We start from the raw sequence: 6,985 nt of genomic DNA, 5'->3' as shown, positions 1-6,985 counted from the left end.
GTGAAGAACGACGGAGTTCACAGACGTATCGGCCATACACACTGGCCGACGAATCTGCGCTATATCGTCCGTACGGGCCTTTATATCCAGTTCTTAATATCCAGGGGGTATGGGTCATTAGGTCGACAGTCATTAGGTTGACCACTATTGGTCGATGAAAGGGTTAAAGCTCGTCTCTGCTTCGCATGTCATAGAATTGTTTGGGTTTACACTCACGGACGTCTAAGAGACTATCACATCGAGGGTTAAAGAATAGAGGAGTAATCCTTACAGTCGACATGCATTAGGTCGACATGGTCATTAGATCAACGTGGAAAAAGGTTGACAGGAGTTTTTTTTACTTTCTCTAACGTCCTAGTGGATGCTGGGGACTCCGTAAGGACCATGGGAAATAGACGGGCTCCGCAGGAGACATGGGCACTTTAAGAAATAATTTAGATTCTGGTGTGCTCTAGCTCCTCCCTCTATGTCCCTCCTCCAGACCTCAGTTTGAATCTGTGCCCGGACGAGCTGGGTGCTGTTCAGTGAGCTCTCCTGAGCTTGCTCTAAGAAAGTATTTTGTTAGGTTTTTTATTTTCAGGGAGCACTGCTGGCAACAGACTCCCTGCATCGTGGGACTGAGGGGAGAGAAGCAGCCCTACTCTCTGAAGCTAGGTCCTGCTTCTTAGGCTACTGGACACCATTAGCTTTAGAGGGATTGGTACGCAGGATCTCACCATCGTCGTCCGATCCCAGAGCCGCGCCGCCGTCCCCCTCGCAGAGCCGGAAGACAGAAGCCGGGTGAGTATGAGAAACAAGAAGACTTCGAAATCGGCGACAGAAGACTCCGGTCTCTTCACATGAGGTAACGCACAGCACTGCAGCTGTGCGCCATTGCTCCAAACCATACTTGCCTACCCTCCCGGAATGGCCGGGAGGCTCCCGAAAAAACGGGTGACCCTCCCGGCCCCCCGGAAGAGCAGGCAAGTCTCCCGATATCCGCGGGTCACCCCCTGCCCGCCGCCCACTTAATGAGTAAAGTGGGCGGTCCGGGGCAGGCGATGACGCGATTCTTGTTGAATCGCGTCATCGTAACTACGCCCCCTGCTGTATAATGCCGTAATCGCGGCATTACACAGCGGGGCATGGCTTAAATGATGCGGTCCAGAAGCCACGCCCCGTTCCGCCTCTGGCCCGCCTCCGTTCCGCCTCTGGCCCGCCCCCGTTACGTCACCTCACTGCCCGCCCCCCCTGCTGAGCCGACGGGCTGCTCTCTCCCGGAGAGAGCAGCCCAGAAGTCGGCAACTCTGCTCCAAACACACCTCACATACTCCGGTCACTGTAAGGGTGCAGGGCGCGGGGGGGGGGGCGCCCTGGGCAGCATATGGGCCTCTGTTGGCAAAAGTACTCATATAGACAGTTGGGCGCTGTATATATGTATGAGCCCCCGCCAAGAAAATGTATATTTAAGCGGGACAGAAGCCCGCCGTCGAGGGGGCGGGGCTTCTTCCTCAGCACTCACCTGCGCCATTTTTTCTCCACAGCTCCGCTGAGAGGAAGCTCCCCATGCTCTCCCCTGCAGATACACGGTAGAAGAGGGTAAAAAGAGAGTGGGGGCACATAATGGCGCAAAAATCAATATAAACAGCAGCTACTGGGTTAACATTAAGTTACTGTGTTATTCCTGGGTTTATAGCACTGGGGTGTGTGCTGGCATACTCTCTCTCTGTCTCTCTAAAGGGCCTTGTGGGGGAATTGTCTTCAGATGAGCATTCCCTGAGTGTGTGGTGTGTCGGTACGTGTGTGTCGACATGTCTGAGGTAAAAGGCTCCCCTAAGGAGGAGATGGAGCAAATGTGTGTGTGTGAGTGGTGTCTCCGTCGACAACGCCGACACCTGCTTGGATATGTGAAATTAAGTGCTAAGGTAAATTTATTGCACAAAAGATTAGAGAATAGACAGGGAATCTACCCATGTCTGTCCCTATGTCGCAGAGACCTTTAGAGTCTCTCAATGCTCACTATCCAAAATAATAGACACTGATATCGACACGAAGTCAGACTCCAGTGTCGACTACGATAATGCAAAGTTACAGCCAAAATGGCAGGAAAGTATTCAATATATGATTATTGTAATAAAAAATGTTTTGCATATCACTGATGACTCATCTGTCCCTGACACAAGGGTACACATGTTTAAGGGGAAGAAAGCGGAGGTAAATTTCCCTCCTCTCAGGAAGAAAAAGAGCGGGAATCTCCAGACAAGAGACTGCAGTTTCCCACAAAGAATTCTCAGGGAGTATCCTTTCCCTACTAGGGCCAGGATACGATGGGAATCTTCCCCTAGGGTGTCACGTTTGCCCAAAAGGTAGCGCTGACTTAACAGCTATCCTCAGGGATCCTGCAGATAGCATGCAGTAAAAGTACTTTGAAGTCCATTTACACACATTCTGGTACACTGCTCAGACCGGCGATTGTGTCGGCATGGGTTTATAGCGCTGTAGCAGCGTGGACAGATACCTTATCAGCAGAGATTGAGACCCTAGTATGTATATTATAAATATTTATATAGATATAGATATAGATATATATATAAAAGATGCTGTCTTAGATATATATATATATATATATATATATATATATATATATAAAACATGCCCAAAGAGACATTAGTCTACTGGGTTCTAGAGTCAACGCTATGTCGATTTCTGCTTGACGTGTCCTGTGGAACATGCAATGGACAGGTGATGCCGACTTAAGAGGCATATGGAAGGTTTACCTTACAAGGCTGAGGATTATGTGGAGAAGGGATCTCGGACCTGGTCTCCACAGCTAGGGCTGGTAATTCTGATCTTTTGCCTTATATTCCCGCACAGCCTAGGAAAGCACGACATTATCAAATGCAGTCCTTTCGATCACAAAGAAACAAGAAAGTCCGAGGTGCGTCCTTTCTTGCCAGAGGCAGGGGCAGAGGAAAGAAGCTGCACAACACAGCTAGTAACCAGGAACATAAGTCCTCCCCGGGCCTCTACAAAATCCACCGCATGTCGCTGGGGCTCCACAGGCGGAGCTAGGCCTGGTGGGGGCACGTCTTCGAAATTTCAGCCACAAGTGGGTTCACTCCCTGTTGGATCCCTGGGCAATAGATATTGTGTCTCAGGGATACAAGCTGGACTTCGAGGAGATGCCCCCTCACCGTCGGCCCTGCCGGCTTCCCCCCACGAGAGGGAAATAGTGTTAACTGCAATTCACAAATTGTATCTTCAACAGGTGGTGGTCAAGGTTCCCCTCCTTCAACAAGGAGGGGGTTATTATTCGACCATGTTGTAGTCCCGAAACCGGACGGTTCGGTCAGACCCATATTGAATTTAAAATCCCTGAACATATACCTGAAAAGGTTCAAGTTCAAGATGGAATCGCTGAAAGCGGTCGCAAGCCTGGAAGGGGGGGATTTTATGGTGCCTCTGGACATAAAGGATGCATACCTACATGTCCCCATTTATCCACCTCATCAGGCGTACCTCAGATTGGGGGTACAGGATTGTCATTACCAATTTCAGACGTTGCCGTTGGTCTCTCCATGGCACCGAGAATATTTACCAAGGTAATGGCGGAAATGATGGTACTCCTGCGGAAGCAAGGGGCCGCAATTATCCCATACTTGGACGATCTCCTCATAAAAGCGGGATCAAGAGAGCAGTTGCTGATCAGCGTAGCACTTTCTCCAGTAGTGTAACGGCAACACGGCTGGATTCTAAATATTCCAAAGTCGCAGTTGGTTCCTACGGCTCGTCTGCCTTTCCTAGGCATGATTCTAGACACAGACCAGAAAAGGGTTTATCTCCCGATAGAAGGAGTTCATGACACTGGTCAGGAACCTATTAAAACCAAAACAGGTGTCAGTGCATCACTGCACTCGAGTCCTGGGAAGGATGGTGGCATCATACGAGGCCATTCCCTTAGGCAGGTTCCATGCGAGGACCTTTCAATGGGACTTACTGGACAAGTGGTCTGGATCACATCTTCAGATGCATCGGTTAATCACCCTATCCCCCAGGGCCAGGGTGTCTCTCCTGTGGTGGCTGCAGAGTGCTCACCTTTTCGAGGGCCGCAGATTCGGCATTCAGGACTGGGTCCTGGTGACCACGGATGCAAGCCTCCGAGGGTGGGGAGCAGTCACACAGGGAAGAAATTTCCAAGGTCTGTGGTCAAGTCAGGAGACTTGCCTTCACATCAACATCCTGGAACTAAGGGCCGTACACAAAGCCCTACATCAAGCGGAGACCCTGCTTCGCGACCAACCGGTTCTGATTCAGTCAGACACCATCACCGCAGTGGCTCATGTAAACCGACAAGGCGGCACAAGGAGCATGGTAGCGATGGCGGAAGCCACCAGAATTCTTCGCTGGACGGAAAATCACGTAAGCGCACTGTCAGCAGTGTTCATCCCGGGAGTGGACAACTGGGAAGCAGACTTCCTCAGCAGACACGACCTCCACCCGGGAGAGTGGGGACTTCATCAGGAAGTCTTCGCACAGATTGCAAGTCGGTGGGTACTGCCACAGGTGGACATGATGGCATCCCGCCTCAACGAAAAAGCTACAGAGGTATTGCGCCAGGTCAAGAGACCCTCAGACGATAGCTGTATACTCCCTGGTGACACCGTGGGTGTTCCAGTCGGTCTATGTATTTCCTCCTCTTCCTCTCATACCCAAGGTGCTGAGAATAATAAGATAAAGAGGAGTGAGAACGATACTAATTGTTCCAGATTGGCCACGAAGGACTTGGTATCCAGATCTGCAAGAAATGCTCACAGAGGACCCGTGGCCTCTTCCTCTAAGACAGGACTTGTTGCAACAAGGGCCCTGTCTGTTCCATGACTTACCGCGGCTGCGTTTGACGGCATGGCGGTTGAACGCCGGATCCTAGCGGAGAAATGCATTCCGGATGAGGTCATTCCTACGCTGATAAAGGCTAGGAAGGACGTGACAGCTCAACATTATCACCATATATGGCGAAAATATGTTGCTTGGTGTGAGGCCAGGAATGCCCCTACGGAGGAATTCCAGCTGGGCCGTTTCCTTCACTTCTTACAGTCAGGAGTGACTTTGGGCCTAAAATTGGGTTCCATTAAGGTCCAGATTTCGGCCCTATCCATTTTCTTTCAAAAGGAGTTGACTTCTCTACCTGAAGTTCAGACGTTTGTGAAGGGAGTGCTGCATATTCAGCCCCCTTTTGTGCCTCCAGTGGCACCTTGGGATCTTAACGTGGTGTTGAGTTTCCTGAAATCCCACTGGTTTGAACCATGCGGATAGAGCAGAGTTGCGGACCCGTCCACAATTCCTGCCAAAAGTGGTTTCATCTTTTCATATAAACCAACCTATTGTGGTGCCTGTGGCTACTACTGACTTGGAGGATTCAGAGTTGCTTGACGTGGTCAGGGCTTTGAAGGTTTATGTAGCCAGAACGGCTAGAGTCAGGAAAACAGACTCTTTGTTTATCCTGTATGCTTCCAACAAGCTTGGTGCGCCTGCTTCAAAGCAAACTATTGCTCGCTGGATCTGTAACACGATTCAGCAGGCTCATTCTGCAGCTGGATTGCCGCTGCCAAAATCAGTTAAGGCCCATTCCACTAGGAAGGTGGGCTCTTTTTGGGCGGCTGCCCGAGGGGTCTCGGCACTACAGCTGTGCCGAGCGGCTACTTGGTCAGGTTCAAACACTTTTGCAAAGTTCTACAAGTTTGATACCCTGGCTGAGGAGGACCTTGTGTTTGCTCATTCGGTGCTGCAGAGTCATCCGCACTCTCCCGCCCGTTTGGGAGCTTTGGTATAATCCCCATGGTCCTTACGGAGTCCCCAGCATCCACTAGGACGTTAGAGAAAATAAGATTTTACTTACCGGTAAATCTATTTCTCGTAGTCCGTAGTGGATGCTGGGCGCCCGTCCCAAGTGCGGACTTCTTCTGCAATACTTGTATATAGTTATTGCTGCAATAAGGGCTATGTTATTGTTGCATCAGGGTTGCACTGATGCTCTGTTGTTCATACTGTTGACTGGGTAAGTTTATCACAAGTTATACGGTGTGATTGGTGTGGCTGGTATGAATCTTGCCCTGGATTTCCAAAATCCTTTCCTTGTACTGTCGTACTGTCTTTCCTCGTATTGTCCATCTCCTCTGGGCACAGTTTCTCTAACCGAGGTCTGGAGGAGGGACATAGAGGGAGGAGCCAGAGCACACCAGAATCTAAATTCTTTCTTAAAGTGCCCATGTCTCATGCGGAGCCCGTCTATTCCCCATGGTCCTTACGGAGTCCCCAGCATCCACTACGGACTACGAGAAATAGATTTACCGGTAAGTAAAATCTTGTTTTTTTTGGTGTAGTTTTCTTCGTAAAGTGACAGGGAACCCCAATCAGTGCACCATGTCCCCTCGCATGGCTCGTGACGGGTTACCGTTCCCAATCGTAGTCCACGTGGATTGTAAAGTATGAAAAAGTTTAAAAAATGTGAAAAACTCATGTTGACCTTTTCCATGTTGACATGGTGCATGTCGACCTAATGCATGTCAACCTAAGTCTTGTCGACCTAATGATTGTAAGCCTATCCAGGCTTCAGCACAGATGGTTAAATAAAAATAACTGAGGTACTAATTAAGGCCCTCATTCCGAGTTGTTCGCTCGCAAGCTGCTTTTAGCAGCTTTGCACACGCTAAGCCGCCGCCTACTGGGAGTGAATCTTAGCTTATCAAAATTGCGAACGAAAGATTAGCAAAATTGCGAATAGACACTTCTTAGCAGTTTCTGAGTAGCTCCAGACTTACTCGGCATCTGCGATCAGTTCAGTCAGTTTCGTTCCTGGTTTGACGTCACAAACACTCCCAGCGTTCGCCCAGACACTCCTCCGTTTCTCCAGCCACTCCCGCGTTTTTCCCAGAAACGGTAGCGTTTTTTCGCACACACCCATAAAACGGCCAGTTTCCGCCCAGAAACACCCACTTCCTGTCAATCA

Source organism: Pseudophryne corroboree, chromosome 3 (genome assembly GCF_028390025.1).
Source record: "Pseudophryne corroboree isolate aPseCor3 chromosome 3, aPseCor3.hap2, whole genome shotgun sequence".
Lineage (NCBI taxonomy): Eukaryota > Metazoa > Chordata > Amphibia > Anura > Myobatrachidae > Pseudophryne > Pseudophryne corroboree.
This window is presented reverse-complemented; position numbering follows the sequence as displayed.